A 16,209-nucleotide genomic window follows, 5' to 3' on the forward strand; every position below is an offset into this window, starting at 1 on the left:
GAGGCCATTTAGTCAGCAGCAGCAGAAGTCCTGTGCCTGGACGCTCCAACAGGGGCCAGACACAAGCAGAAGCAGAAGCAGCAGAAGCAGCAGCAGCACCACCTTTTGTTTTTTGGCTGCAGCAGCAGCAAGGCCCACAGGGCTGGCTAGCTGGCTAGCCAGCAAGCAGGTAGCAATGAAAGTAGGAATCTTTCTTTTTAACCCTGTAAGGGGGTGGTGCACTGTACCCGAAGATACTGCCATATCGGGTCAATGCATAGGGCGACGGAAGCAAGCTTCGAAATCGGCCCCCGTTCTCAAAAATCCATTTAATATATGGTCCCCAGATAGGGGACGTATCAGATATTAAACTGATAAGAACAGATTTTTTTTTTTTTTTTTTTTTTATTGAAAAGGAAATATACAATACATAACCAAGTAAATCATTCAAAAAATTACATATTCATCTGAAAACACATGAATAACACATATTTGACATATACAATATATACAGGAAGCATGTCTTTACATGTACATATAACAAAAAGCTTTCCCTTCATGACTTTCCCTCAGAAAAAATAAATTGCAGCGGATTCTGTCCCTCCAACTGTCCCTTCATATCAGGATATAATCTGTAAGAAAAGAAAAAGAAAGACAAATAAGAATACAATCATAACCAGTACTTCCATTTTTTGTGTTTCCAGATCCCCTCTGCATCATCAGAACCATAGTTTTTCCTATCACATAATACGTAAAGGTAAATTTTACCACGGATCATGCCCAGACATTCCTTCACACTTACTTCAGTTTGATTGAAAATCCTAATATTCCTTACATCCCACAGAACCTCTTTTACACAATTTACTATGAACCATAACACTCTTGCCTTCTCTCTCTCCACTGCACACAAACCAAACATCATCATATTAAAGGATAAGATTTCAATTCCAGTAAGATTTTTAATTAGACCAGACATTTTTCTCCACACAGACTTCGCATAACCACACTCCCAAAACACATGTACATAATTCTCACATCCACCGCAACCATCCCTGGGACACACTTCACTGTCTACCAATCTCCTTCTCCTCTGAAATTCCCTTGTTGGCAGACACCCATGAGCTAACATCCAAGACAAGTCCTTTTGTTTATTTGTCAGTTCCTTGTGACTGACATTTTTCCACACTACCTTACAATCCTTCTCAGACAGACCTCCCACACATTCCACTGTTTCTCTCTGCTCCAACACTTTCATCACCTTCTTACTATCATTCCATTCAGTCACACATTCCAGATTATTTTTCCTGACACACCGCCCTATTCTCTGATAGAACCAAGGAACCTCAAAACTTACAGGTACCCTTAAGTCCCTTTCCATTAGCTTATATTTCAACAACACATTACCAGCCAAATACCTTACCATGCACCCAAACACACATTCCTTCTTACTTACAGCGAGACAAAAACTGACATACTTCACAGCCAGGAACACTTCCACATTCATCATTCCTTTCCCACCATGCATTCTGCTTTTCACCACCTTCCCACGACTCAATTTCTCCATCCTTGAATTCCATAAGAAAACAAAGATCTGCCTGATAATTCTTGCCAGACACCTATCCGGTGGAGGAAACACATAATTAACATAAAGCAAAATAGGAATTATAACAGCTTTAATAACCAGAATCCTTCCCTCAATCGATAAAGTCCTTAAAGACCAGAAGTTTATTTTATTCCCCACCCTCCCCAAAACCCTCTCCCAACTTTCTTTCCCATACAAATCATTATCAAACACCACCCCAAGCACTTCCACACCCCCCTCTCTCACAGGCCACTCGCACAACCCACTCTCTCCCCACCCCTCAAAAAATTTACAACCACTCTTCCCAACATTAAGCTTAAACCCACTCATTAAACAGAAACACTCAATCAATAACTTAGCACGTCTTACCCCTGCCATTGACTTACATACAACAGTAACATCATCCATGTAACCAATCACTCGCATATCCTTCCCATGACTACCAGGTATTTCTATACCCCGCATCACCTTATCTCTCCTAATCATCCCCAACAAAGGCTCAATCATACAAATAAAAAGAATTGGCGACAGGGGACACCCCTGCCGCACTCCAGATTTTATACTCACTTCCCTACTCAGAAAACCATTGACCTGAATCTTACTATAAATGTCCCTATACAAACATTCAATCCACTTCACCATTCTGTCCGGCACATTCATCCTCCTCAAAACCCTAAACAATAAATCATGCACCACCCTATCATACGCTTTTTCAAAATCCACCGTAACAACAGCCACACCTTGCTTCCTAGTTTTACAGTCCCACAATACATCCCTCAGACCTAACAGACATTCAGAAATCCTACGATCAGGCACTGTACACATTTGCTCCTCACCTACCATACAATCAATCACATCCTTTAACCTATTCGCAATAACTTTAGCAATAATTTTGTAATCACAATTCAAGAGCGCTATAGGCCTCCAATTTTTAAGATCCCTCTTATCCCCTTTTTTAAACAATAACACAGTCACACTCTCACTCATACTTTTAGATAACTTCCCTCTCCTAAGTACTTCCTTACACACCTCCCATACATAATCCCCTAACATATCCCAAAACACAAGATAAAATTCCACAGGCAAACCATCACTCCCTGCCACCTTTCCTTTCTTCATCCCATTCACAGCATCCTCCACCTCACTCTTCCTCACATCCTCTTCCATAAAGAACCCATCAATTTCATCCAAACGCTTATCCACATATCCCAAACATTCCTCCTCTAGAGTCACGTCCCGCTCCTTCTCCGTGAATAAATCAGAATAAAACTTCCACACTTCCTCTAACACCTCATCCTTACCAAAGACCTCTACCCCATCATTCGTAAAAACACTCATCATCTCAGTTTTTTTACTGAATGCCTTTTTAAAGAAAAATTTGCTACATTTCTCATCCTTCTCTTTCACTTCAACCCTAGCCTGTGCAATAATCTTCCTTCCATTCCTCTCCAGACACTCATTCACACTTCCACGAGCTTCCTCAATCTCCTTCTCAACACTCATCCCCAAACGCCTCAATTCATACAAATACTCTAACCTTCTTTGCCATCTCTCATACTCTTCTCTATCTTTCCTCCCTTTCTCACACCCTTTTTTAATAAAAAACCTTTTAGTCTCTAACTTCACCCACTCCCACCACTCAACCACACTATAAAATGCATCCTTCCTCAACACCCATCCATCAAAACGCTCCCTATATTCTTGTAATACACATTCATTATCCAATAAAGACACATTCAACTTCCAAACACCCTTTCCATACTCACTTAGACCACCACCTTTTACCACACACTCAATCCAGGCATGATCCGTGAACGGTAACCTCCTCCGTCTGAAATTAGAAACAGACATTAGTTTTGAGACAAAAATGAAATCAATACGCGAACTTGTATTGTTAGAAAAATATGTATAACCGATAGTACCATCATTATGGGCAACAAAGGAATCCTTTAACCCAAATAAATTTACAATCTCTTTAAGCTGCTTACTAGTACTGTCTAAACCAGACCCACCACCCACCGTAGTACTACTCCTATCCCCCTCTGTTATTATACAATTGAAATCCCCTATAAGGAACACATCATCCCTCCCACTCAAAAAGAAATATAATTTCTCAAACACCTCCCCTCTTTCCTTCCTCCCAGTTGGAGCATAAACATTAATTACTTTATATGTGAAACCCCTGAAAATAAAATGCACTAATAATACCCTACCCGGAACAATATGGACAACTTTTTTAACAACAAACTCATTACTTTTGAACAAAATCCCCACCCCCGAATTACGTTCCATTGAACCAGACCATACCGATTGCCCATAAGGCCAGGAGATATTTGGCTCCCCATCCAAGCAGCACTCCTGGAGACCTAGAACATCAAAAGAATATCTAGAAAGTAAATCAAAAATGGCGGATCTCCTTTCTAAAGATCTAATACTGCGGACATTTAGAGAACCAATTGTTAAACTCATTCAAACATTTGAAGGAAAAAAAGGAAATACAAAATCAAGCATTATCAAAAGGAGGCCTAGCCTTTCCCCGACCTCTACCCTTATTTTTTGCCTCCCCTTCCTTAAACTTAAGAGTCTTTGTCAATTTTTTGACTGAACATTCCTCCAAATAACCTGTGCCCAGGGAGGATAAAGAGGAGTCAGAATCAATCTGACATGACGACCCTCCACCTGCCTCCTCCCTTCCCGGGCTAGGAAAGTCCTCAATCCTTTGACTCTGAGGAGTCGGACAGTCATCCTCCGATTCTTCCACCGGCATCTTTCTCTTCAAGGATTCTTTGTCCACAGTCATCTCCTCTGGCGGATCAGAGGCCTCCGAAACAGATGCCCCCGAAACAGACTCCGCCTTCTCCCCCTCTGCCACCAAAGCATCCGGAACAGACCTAGAAATGGAAGGAAAAACAGGGGCAGACTCTGCTTCACTGGTCAGCACGCTAACCTCTGCATCGCCTGCCCTGGCAGCATTGGAGTCCTCAGGAACTGTCCCACCTCGAAGAGCCATTGCATATGATCGGGGTGCCCCGGACTGGTAAGTGGGGCAACTCCTAGCCAGGTGATCCGAAGAACCACAGAAATGACACTTGCGTTTCTCGGGACAGTCTGCAGTGCGGTGATCAGGCTTGTGGCAGTTCCTGCAAACCTGCCCGGTTGTACAGTTCTCTCTGGTATGACCAAAGCAAAAACAGTCCCGGCAAAAACTTGGCATCCCCGGGTAGTGCAGAAACCCCCTGTTGTTCCCTATCGCAAAGTTCTGCGGGGGGTGACAAAAACCTTCAGCACCACCCTCGGGGGCAGGCCTAAACTCCACCCAAAAACGTCTCATGCCTGTGAAAGTCCCCAGGATGTTATTTTTCCTCTCCGCACCAGAAACAGACACACAATACCTTCTTAGAAAGGTCTGGATCTCCTCATCCCGCACAAAAGGGTTGTACATATGCACTACCACTGGAACTTTCTTAGGCCGAGCCTCGCAGGAAATGAATCGGATCCCTTGTAGGTCAGGGTGAGAAGCATTCTCCTTACTCCGGTAGAGACAGGTACGGAGATCATCCAGGTTGTAGAAGGTCACGTCAAAGAATCCTTGGCTGGGAAAGACCTGGACACAGAAGATGGAAGCATGCGGCATCCTCAGCACTCCTTCCACGACCTTCTGCTGGACATGCAAAATCCCGTAGGCACTCCTCTTTTCCTCCTCGATAAACAGCCGTACTGTATTAGGAGCGTTCGGCGCATTAGCCATCCTCTCCGGCAGACCCGTCCTCCGATGATCACCTTCCCGTTATCCTGGGACTAAGCCCTCTCCCCAATAGCAGCAGGTGGGTGAAGCCCAGGCAATAAACCTGGGCGATCCCACAAGGCCGAGGAGAGGGGTACCCGAATACCTTAGGGCAAGACACTTGATCTTAGCCAAAAGGCCGAGAAGCGATAACCGTGAAAGGGGCGGGCCCAACAAGGTCCCCTTCATGGGCACTATCACTGCTTGCTGTCAGGGAGGCTGCCAGACAATTTTCCATGCACACTCTGGGCTGGGGGGGCAGTCAACCACCAGTACACACAGCAGAACCTAAACCCATACCATTATTGCTAAGCAGCAAGACAGGGGCCCATTGCACTCCCACGGGGCCTTTTTAAATGCAATCCATAACCCGGATTTGCCAGGAACCCTTCTTACTCCTCCTACTTGCATGTGACACTGGGCTTAGGATCTGCATAGGAAACACACACACAAGCACACACCTACCTTTGTTGCCTGCAGATGCCTCCTTGGCTGTCCCCAAACGGTATCAAACCAACACCCACGGGAAGCTGTAAGCATAGAGGACATGCCTGCACCCCATTGGACTTACCTGTGTGGGTTAAATCCGGGTTATTTGACAACCTATGGCGGTGATGGTTCTGCTCAGGCAGAGCAGTGCTGATGCTCCTCATAAAGCTGTCGCTGCTGTGAAGGTTCTAGGTGACATCACAAATCCCTTTGGTTACATACACAACAAAGCTGGGTTGTTGTTGTTTACACTCTGCAAGGCCTGTGGAAGTGAGTGACATCATAGCACTGTAGTTCTGAGGGTTCAAGATGGATGCAACAATCTCCTGTTGCTTCTATGAAGGCCGTAATAGACGACATCACCAAACAGCTCCATAGTCACATACACAGCAAAGGAGAGATGTTGTTTACACCTAGTGATGTCAGTGGTATTGAGTGACATCACAGCACAGTGCTAAGGCTCCTGGGCCTGGACACAGCAGCGGCTGCAATATCTCAACGGAGAATACGTTTATATCTATGTGTGTGTGTGCGCATATATATATATATATATATATATATATATTTCTCCGCCGAAATCACTTTTAAACCCATTTCCACCTTTTTTTCCCTTCTCTTCCTCTTACTTTTTTTTCACGTTTTTTTACGTTTTTCTCCTTTTCGCCTCTTTTCTGGGCGTATTATTCTTCTTTTTCTTCTTTTTTTTCGTCTAATGCATACCCCATCAGTGCAGCAATGCTTATTCAATACCGCCAGCAGATGGAGACACTGGGGGATAATTTTCTAAGGATTTATACTGATTTTTCCTGTCTGAATTTGTCGCACAGAAAGTTGCAGGCCAAATATGTGTGACATTTCTGCGACTTTAGCTTCTAGAGCATTTTTACAACATTATACATAGGTGCTGAATACATAAAAAGCGACTGTTCAGCGACAGACAAGTCGCATCGGCTGAAAGTAGGCCAGAATGTCAGTCCATGTTGGAGCAGGTTTAGATACAGTCTAAAGCATAGATCTCAAAGTCTGTGCACAGAATTTAGCAAGGGCCTCGCACCTTCTGATGCATCAGGTAGGTGCACAATAGCATAGCCTAACCCTCTGTACTTTGGTCTATATTGATGCGGGACATAGACAGCCAGCTGATGACCAATCCATTAGTGCAATGGATGGCTGGAAGCATTTGTCTTTGCCTTTGCAATACCACAGAAGCAATGCATGGTCAATGTACAGCAATGACACACCTGTGTGAACAGCCAGGAGACCCCCCCCCCCCCCCCCCCCATGTTATGTTACATAGTTACATAGTTAGTACGGTCGAAAAAAGACATATGTCCATCACGTTCAACCAGGGAATTAAGGGGTAGGGGTGTGGCGCGATATTGGGGAAGGGATGAGATTTTATATTTCTTCATAAGCATTAATCTTATTTTGTCAATTAGGAACATTCAGCACCCACCCGCTATCAAGGCAGCTGCCTATCATGTCATGCCCTACCTGCACAGGTGTGCTGGCTACTCAAATGATCCAATTAAGGAGGCCATTTAGTCAGCAGCAGCAGAAGTCCTGTGCCTGGACGCTCCAACAGGGGCCAGACACAAGCAGAAGCAGAAGCAGCAGAAGCAGCAGCAGCACCACCTTTTGTTTTTTGGCTGCAGCAGCAGCAAGGCCCACAGGGCTGGCTAGCTGGCTAGCCAGCAAGCAGGTAGCAATGAAAGTAGGAATCTTTCTTTTTAACCCTGTAAGGGGGTGGTGCACTGTACCCGAAGATACTGCCATATCGGGTCAATGCATAGGGCGACGGAAGCAAGCTTCGAAATCGGCCCCCGTTCTCAAAAATCCATTTAATATATGGTCCCCAGATAGGGGACGTATCAGATATTAAACTGATAAGAACAGATACTACACTTGATCTTAGCCAAAAGGCCGAGAAGCGATAACCGTGAAAGGGGCGGGCCCAACAAGGTCCCCTTCATGGGCACTATCACTGCTTGCTGTCAGGGAGGCTGCCAGACAATTTTCCATGCACACTCTGGGCTGGGGGGCAGTCAACCACCAGTACACACAGCAGAACCTAAACCCATACCATTATTGCTAAGCAGCAAGACAGGGGCCCATTGCACTCCAACGGGGCCTTTTTAAATGCAATCCATAACCCGGATTTGCCAGGAACCCTTCTTACTCCTCCTACTTGCATGTGACACTGGGCTTAGGATCTGCATAGGAAACACACACACAAGCACACACCTACCTTTGTTGCCTGCAGATGCCTCCTTGGCTGTCCCCAAACGGTATCAAACCAACACCCACGGGAAGCTGTAAGCATAGAGGACATGCCTGCACCCCATTGGACTTACCTGTGTGGGTTAAATCCGGGTTATTTGACAACCTATGGCGGTGATGGTTCTGCTCAGGCAGAGCAGTGCTGATGCTCCTCATAAAGCTGTCGCTGCTGTGAAGGTTCTAGGTGACATCACAAATCCCTTTGGTTACATACACAACAAAGCTGGGTTGTTGTTGTTTACACTCTGCAAGGCCTGTGGAAGTGAGTGACATCATAGCACTGTAGTTCTGAGGGTTCAAGATGGATGCAACAATCTCCTGTTGCTTCTATGAAGGCCGTAATAGACGACATCACCAAACAGCTCCATAGTCACATACACAGCAAAGGAGAGATGTTGTTTACACCTAGTGATGTCAGTGGTATTGAGTGACATCACAGCACAGTGCTAAGGCTCCTGGGCCTGGACACAGCAGCGGCTGCAATATCTCAACGGAGAATACGTTTATATCTATGTGTGTGTGTGCGCATATATATATATATATATATATATATATATATATATATATATATATTTCTCCGCCGAAATCACTTTTAAACCCATTTCCACCTTTTTTTCCCTTCTCTTCCTCTTACTTTTTTTTCACGTTTTTTTACGTTTTTCTCCTTTTCGCCTCTTTTCTGGGCGTATTATTCTTCTTTTTCTTCTTTTTTTTCGTCTAATGCATACCCCATCAGTGCAGCAATGCTTATTCAATACCGCCAGCAGATGGAGACACTGGGGGATAATTTTCTAAGGATTTATACTGATTTTTCCTGTCTGAATTTGTCGCACAGAAAGTTGCAGGCCAAATATGTGTGACATTTCTGCGACTTTAGCTTCTAGAGCATTTTTACAACATTATACATAGGTGCTGAATACATAAAAAGCGACTGTTCAGCGACAGACAAGTCGCATCGGCTGAAAGTAGGCCAGAATGTCAGTCCATGTTGGAGCAGGTTTAGATACAGTCTAAAGCATAGATCTCAAAGTCTGTGCACAGAATTTAGCAAGGGCCTCGCACCTTCTGATGCATCAGGTAGGTGCACAATAGCATAGCCTAACCCTCTGTACTTTGGTCTATATTGATGCGGGACATAGACAGCCAGCTGATGACCAATCCATTAGTGCAATGGATGGCTGGAAGCATTTGTCTTTGCCTTTGCAATACCACAGAAGCAATGCATGGTCAATGTACAGCAATGACACACCTGTGTGAACAGCCAGGAGACCCCCCCTCCCCCCCCCCCATGTTATGTTACATAGTTACATAGTTAGTACGGTCGAAAAAAGACATATGTCCATCACGTTCAACCAGGGAATTAAGGGGTAGGGGTGTGGCGCGATATTGGGGAAGGGATGAGATTTTATATTTCTTCATAAGCATTAATCTTATTTTGTCAATTAGGAACATTCAGCACCCACCCGCTATCAAGGCAGCTGCCTATCATGTCATGCCCTACCTGCACAGGTGTGCTGGCTACTCAAATGATCCAATTAAGGAGGCCATTTAGTCAGCAGCAGCAGAAGTCCTGTGCCTGGACGCTCCAACAGGGGCCAGACACAAGCAGAAGCAGAAGCAGCAGAAGCAGCAGCAGCACCACCTTTTGTTTTTTGGCTGCAGCAGCAGCAAGGCCCACAGGGCTGGCTAGCTGGCTAGCCAGCAAGCAGGTAGCAATGAAAGTAGGAATCTTTCTTTTTAACCCTGTAAGGGGGTGGTGCACTGTACCCGAAGATACTGCCATATCGGGTCAATGCATAGGGCGACGGAAGCAAGCTTCGAAATCGGCCCCCGTTCTCAAAAATCCATTTAATATATGGTCCCCAGATAGGGGACGTATCAGATATTAAACTGATAAGAACAGATACTACACTTGATCTTAGCCAAAAGGCCGAGAAGCGATAACCGTGAAAGGGGCGGGCCCAACAAGGTCCCCTTCATGGGCACTATCACTGCTTGCTGTCAGGGAGGCTGCCAGACAATTTTCCATGCACACTCTGGGCTGGGGGGCAGTCAACCACCAGTACACACAGCAGAACCTAAACCCATACCATTATTGCTAAGCAGCAAGACAGGGGCCCATTGCACTCCCACGGGGCCTTTTTAAATGCAATCCATAACCCGGATTTGCCAGGAACCCTTCTTACTCCTCCTACTTGCATGTGACACTGGGCTTAGGATCTGCATAGGAAACACACACACAAGCACACACCTACCTTTGTTGCCTGCAGATGCCTCCTTGGCTGTCCCCAAACGGTATCAAACCAACACCCACGGGAAGCTGTAAGCATAGAGGACATGCCTGCACCCCATTGGACTTACCTGTGTGGGTTAAATCCGGGTTATTTGACAACCTATGGCGGTGATGGTTCTGCTCAGGCAGAGCAGTGCTGATGCTCCTCATAAAGCTGTCGCTGCTGTGAAGGTTCTAGGTGACATCACAAATCCCTTTGGTTACATACACAACAAAGCTGGGTTGTTGTTGTTTACACTCTGCAAGGCCTGTGGAAGTGAGTGACATCATAGCACTGTAGTTCTGAGGGTTCAAGATGGATGCAACAATCTCCTGTTGCTTCTATGAAGGCCGTAATAGACGACATCACCAAACAGCTCCATAGTCACATACACAGCAAAGGAGAGATGTTGTTTACACCTAGTGATGTCAGTGGTATTGAGTGACATCACAGCACAGTGCTAAGGCTCCTGGGCCTGGACACAGCAGCGGCTGCAATATCTCAACGGAGAATACGTTTATATCTATGTGTGTGTGTGCGCATATATATATATATATATATATATATATATATATATATATATATTTCTCCGCCGAAATCACTTTTAAACCCATTTCCACCTTTTTTTCCCTTCTCTTCCTCTTACTTTTTTTTCACGTTTTTTTACGTTTTTCTCCTTTTCGCCTCTTTTCTGGGCGTATTATTCTTCTTTTTCTTCTTTTTTTTCGTCTAATGCATACCCCATCAGTGCAGCAATGCTTATTCAATACCGCCAGCAGATGGAGACACTGGGGGATAATTTTCTAAGGATTTATACTGATTTTTCCTGTCTGAATTTGTCGCACAGAAAGTTGCAGGCCAAATATGTGTGACATTTCTGCGACTTTAGCTTCTAGAGCATTTTTACAACATTATACATAGGTGCTGAATACATAAAAAGTGACTGTTCAGCGACAGACAAGTCGCATCGGCTGAAAGTAGGCCAGAATGTCAGTCCATGTTGGAGCAGGTTTAGATACAGTCTAAAGCATAGATCTCAAAGTCTGTGCACAGAATTTAGCAAGGGCCTCGCACCTTCTGATGCATCAGGTAGGTGCACAATAGCATAGCCTAACCCTCTGTACTTTGGTCTATATTGATGCGGGACATAGACAGCCAGCTGATGACCAATCCATTAGTGCAATGGATGGCTGGAAGCATTTGTCTTTGCCTTTGCAATACCACAGAAGCAATGCATGGTCAATGTACAGCAATGACACACCTGTGTGAACAGCCAGGAGACCCCCCCCCCCCCCCCCCCCATGTTATGTTACATAGTTACATAGTTAGTACGGTCGAAAAAAGACATATGTCCATCACGTTCAACCAGGGAATTAAGGGGTAGGGGTGTGGCGCGATATTGGGGAAGGGATGAGATTTTATATTTCTTCATAAGCATTAATCTTATTTTGTCAATTAGGAACATTCAGCACCCACCCGCTATCAAGGCAGCTGCCTATCATGTCATGCCCTACCTGCACAGGTGTGCTGGCTACTCAAATGATCCAATTAAGGAGGCCATTTAGTCAGCAGCAGCAGAAGTCCTGTGCCTGGACGCTCCAACAGGGGCCAGACACAAGCAGAAGCAGAAGCAGCAGAAGCAGCAGCAGCACCACCTTTTGTTTTTTGGCTGCAGCAGCAGCAAGGCCCACAGGGCTGGCTAGCTGGCTAGCCAGCAAGCAGGTAGCAATGAAAGTAGGAATCTTTCTTTTTAACCCTGTAAGGGGGTGGTGCACTGTACCCGAAGATACTGCCATATCGGGTCAATGCATAGGGCGACGGAAGCAAGCTTCGAAATCGGCCCCCGTTCTCAAAAATCCATTTAATATATGGTCCCCAGATAGGGGACGTATCAGATATTAAACTGATAAGAACAGATACTACACTTGATCTTAGCCAAAAGGCCGAGAAGCGATAACCGTGAAAGGGGCGGGCCCAACAAGGTCCCCTTCATGGGCACTATCACTGCTTGCTGTCAGGGAGGCTGCCAGACAATTTTCCATGCACACTCTGGGCTGGGGGGCAGTCAACCACCAGTACACACAGCAGAACCTAAACCCATACCATTATTGCTAAGCAGCAAGACAGGGGCCCATTGCACTCCCACGGGGCCTTTTTAAATGCAATCCATAACCCGGATTTGCCAGGAACCCTTCTTACTCCTCCTACTTGCATGTGACACTGGGCTTAGGATCTGCATAGGAAACACACACACAAGCACACACCTACCTTTGTTGCCTGCAGATGCCTCCTTGGCTGTCCCCAAACGGTATCAAACCAACACCCACGGGAAGCTGTAAGCATAGAGGACATGCCTGCACCCCATTGGACTTACCTGTGTGGGTTAAATCCGGGTTATTTGACAACCTATGGCGGTGATGGTTCTGCTCAGGCAGAGCAGTGCTGATGCTCCTCATAAAGCTGTCGCTGCTGTGAAGGTTCTAGGTGACATCACAAATCCCTTTGGTTACATACACAACAAAGCTGGGTTGTTGTTGTTTACACTCTGCAAGGCCTGTGGAAGTGAGTGACATCATAGCACTGTAGTTCTGAGGGTTCAAGATGGATGCAACAATCTCCTGTTGCTTCTATGAAGGCCGTAATAGACGACATCACCAAACAGCTCCATAGTCACATACACAGCAAAGGAGAGATGTTGTTTACACCTAGTGATGTCAGTGGTATTGAGTGACATCACAGCACAGTGCTAAGGCTCCTGGGCCTGGACACAGCAGCGGCTGCAATATCTCAACGGAGAATACGTTTATATCTATGTGTGTGTGTGCGCATATATATATATATATATATATATATATATATATATATATATTTCTCCGCCGAAATCACTTTTAAACCCATTTCCACCTTTTTTTCCCTTCTCTTCCTCTTACTTTTTTTTCACGTTTTTTTACGTTTTTCTCCTTTTCGCCTCTTTTCTGGGCGTATTATTCTTCTTTTTCTTCTTTTTTTTCGTCTAATGCATACCCCATCAGTGCAGCAATGCTTATTCAATACCGCCAGCAGATGGAGACACTGGGGGATAATTTTCTAAGGATTTATACTGATTTTTCCTGTCTGAATTTGTCGCACAGAAAGTTGCAGGCCAAATATGTGTGACATTTCTGCGACTTTAGCTTCTAGAGCATTTTTACAACATTATACATAGGTGCTGAATACATAAAAAGCGACTGTTCAGCGACAGACAAGTCGCATCGGCTGAAAGTAGGCCAGAATGTCAGTCAATGTTGGAGCAGGTTTAGATACAGTCTAAAGCATAGATCTCAAAGTCTGTGCACAGAATTTAGCAAGGGCCTCGCACCTTCTGATGCATCAGGTAGGTGCACAATAGCATAGCCTAACCCTCTGTACTTTGGTCTATATTGATGCGGGACATAGACAGCCAGCTGATGACCAATCCATTAGTGCAATGGATGGCTGGAAGCATTTGTCTTTGCCTTTGCAATACCACAGAAGCAATGCATGGTCAATGTACAGCAATGACACACCTGTGTGAACAGCCAGGAGACCCCCCCCCCCCCCCCCCCCCCATGTTATGTTACATAGTTACATAGTTAGTACGGTCGAAAAAAGACATATGTCCATCACGTTCAACCAGGGAATTAAGGGGTAGGGGTGTGGCGCGATATTGGGGAAGGGATGAGATTTTATATTTCTTCATAAGCATTAATCTTATTTTGTCAATTAGGAACATTCAGCACCCACCCGCTATCAAGGCAGCTGCCTATCATGTCATGCCCTACCTGCACAGGTGTGCTGGCTACTCAAATGATCCAATTAAGGAGGCCATTTAGTCAGCAGCAGCAGAAGTCCTGTGCCTGGACGCTCCAACAGGGGCCAGACACAAGCAGAAGCAGAAGCAGCAGAAGCAGCAGCAGCACCACCTTTTGTTTTTTGGCTGCAGCAGCAGCAAGGCCCACAGGGCTGGCTAGCTGGCTAGCCAGCAAGCAGGTAGCAATGAAAGTAGGAATCTTTCTTTTTAACCCTGTAAGGGGGTGGTGCACTGTACCCGAAGATACTGCCATATCGGGTCAATGCATAGGGCGACGGAAGCAAGCTTCGAAATCGGCCCCCGTTCTCAAAAATCCATTTAATATATGGTCCCCAGATAGGGGACGTATCAGATATTAAACTGATAAGAACAGATACTACACTTGATCTTAGCCAAAAGGCCGAGAAGCGATAACCGTGAAAGGGGCGGGCCCAACAAGGTCCCCTTCATGGGCACTATCACTGCTTGCTGTCAGGGAGGCTGCCAGACAATTTTCCATGCACACTCTGGGCTGGGGGGCAGTCAACCACCAGTACACACAGCAGAACCTAAACCCATACCATTATTGCTAAGCAGCAAGACAGGGGCCCATTGCACTCCCACGGGGCCTTTTTAAATGCAATCCATAACCCGGATTTGCCAGGAACCCTTCTTACTCCTCCTACTTGCATGTGACACTGGGCTTAGGATCTGCATAGGAAACACACACACAAGCACACACCTACCTTTGTTGCCTGCAGATGCCTCCTTGGCTGTCCCCAAACGGTATCAAACCAACACCCACGGGAAGCTGTAAGCATAGAGGACATGCCTGCACCCCATTGGACTTACCTGTGTGGGTTAAATCCGGGTTATTTGACAACCTATGGCGGTGATGGTTCTGCTCAGGCAGAGCAGTGCTGATGCTCCTCATAAAGCTGTCGCTGCTGTGAAGGTTCTAGGTGACATCACAAATCCCTTTGGTTACATACACAACAAAGCTGGGTTGTTGTTGTTTACACTCTGCAAGGCCTGTGGAAGTGAGTGACATCATAGCACTGTAGTTCTGAGGGTTCAAGATGGATGCAACAATCTCCTGTTGCTTCTATGAAGGCCGTAATAGACGACATCACCAAACAGCTCCATAGTCACATACACAGCAAAGGAGAGATGTTGTTTACACCTAGTGATGTCAGTGGTATTGAGTGACATCACAGCACAGTGCTAAGGCTCCTGGGCCTGGACACAGCAGCGGCTGCAATATCTCAACGGAGAATACGTTTATATCTATGTGTGTGTGTGCGCATATATATATATATATATATATATATATATATATATATATATATATTTCTCCGCCGAAATCACTTTTAAACCCATTTCCACCTTTTTTTCCCTTCTCTTCCTCTTACTTTTTTTTCACGTTTTTTTACGTTTTTCTCCTTTTCGCCTCTTTTCTGGGCGTATTATTCTTCTTTTTCTTCTTTTTTTTCGTCTAATGCATACCCCATCAGTGCAGCAATGCTTATTCAATACCGCCAGCAGATGGAGACACTGGGGGATAATTTTCTAAGGATTTATACTGATTTTTCCTGTCTGAATTTGTCGCACAGAAAGTTGCAGGCCAAATATGTGTGACATTTCTGCAACTTTAGCTTCTAGAGCATTTTTACAACATTATACATAGGTGCTGAATACATAAAAAGCGACTGTTCAGCGACAGACAAGTCGCATCGGCTGAAAGTAGGCCAGAATGTCAGTCCATGTTGGAGCAGGTTTAGATACAGTCTAAAGCATAGATCTCAAAGTCTGTGCACAGAATTTAGCAAGGGCCTCGCACCTTCTGATGCATCAGGTAGGTGCACAATAGCATAGCCTAACCCTCTGTACTTTGGTCTATATTGATGCGGGACATAGACAGCCAGCTGATGACCAATCCATTAGTGCAATGGATGGCTGGAAGCATTTGTCTTTGCCTTTGCAATACCACAGAAGCAATGCATGGTCAATGTAC

The 16,209-nt window shown here is 45.3% G+C and overlaps 5 non-coding genes across 5 annotated transcripts; all 5 read right to left on the reverse strand.

Annotated features, from left to right (window-relative positions):
- Positions 1–211: 211 nt before the first annotated feature.
- LOC130321043 (U2 spliceosomal RNA) lies at positions 212–399 on the reverse strand. The gene has a single exon (XR_008866843.1). It is a non-coding gene; the product is annotated as a U2 spliceosomal RNA (small nuclear RNA).
- Positions 400–7,578: 7,179 nt separating this feature from the next.
- On the reverse strand, positions 7,579–7,769 carry LOC130321091 (U2 spliceosomal RNA). The gene has a single exon (XR_008866871.1). It is a non-coding gene; the product is annotated as a U2 spliceosomal RNA (small nuclear RNA).
- Positions 7,770–9,865: 2,096 nt separating this feature from the next.
- On the reverse strand, positions 9,866–10,056 carry LOC130321092 (U2 spliceosomal RNA). The gene has a single exon (XR_008866872.1). It is a non-coding gene; the product is annotated as a U2 spliceosomal RNA (small nuclear RNA).
- A 2,095-nt stretch (positions 10,057–12,151) lies between these two features.
- On the reverse strand, positions 12,152–12,342 carry LOC130321094 (U2 spliceosomal RNA). Its single transcript, XR_008866874.1, has one exon. It is a non-coding gene; the product is annotated as a U2 spliceosomal RNA (small nuclear RNA).
- Positions 12,343–14,437: 2,095 nt separating this feature from the next.
- On the reverse strand, positions 14,438–14,628 carry LOC130321095 (U2 spliceosomal RNA). The gene has a single exon (XR_008866875.1). It is a non-coding gene; the product is annotated as a U2 spliceosomal RNA (small nuclear RNA).
- Positions 14,629–16,209: the final 1,581 nt, after the last annotated feature.

This window comes from Hyla sarda, unplaced genomic scaffold (assembly GCF_029499605.1).
Source record: "Hyla sarda isolate aHylSar1 unplaced genomic scaffold, aHylSar1.hap1 scaffold_223, whole genome shotgun sequence".
Lineage (NCBI taxonomy): Eukaryota > Metazoa > Chordata > Amphibia > Anura > Hylidae > Hyla > Hyla sarda.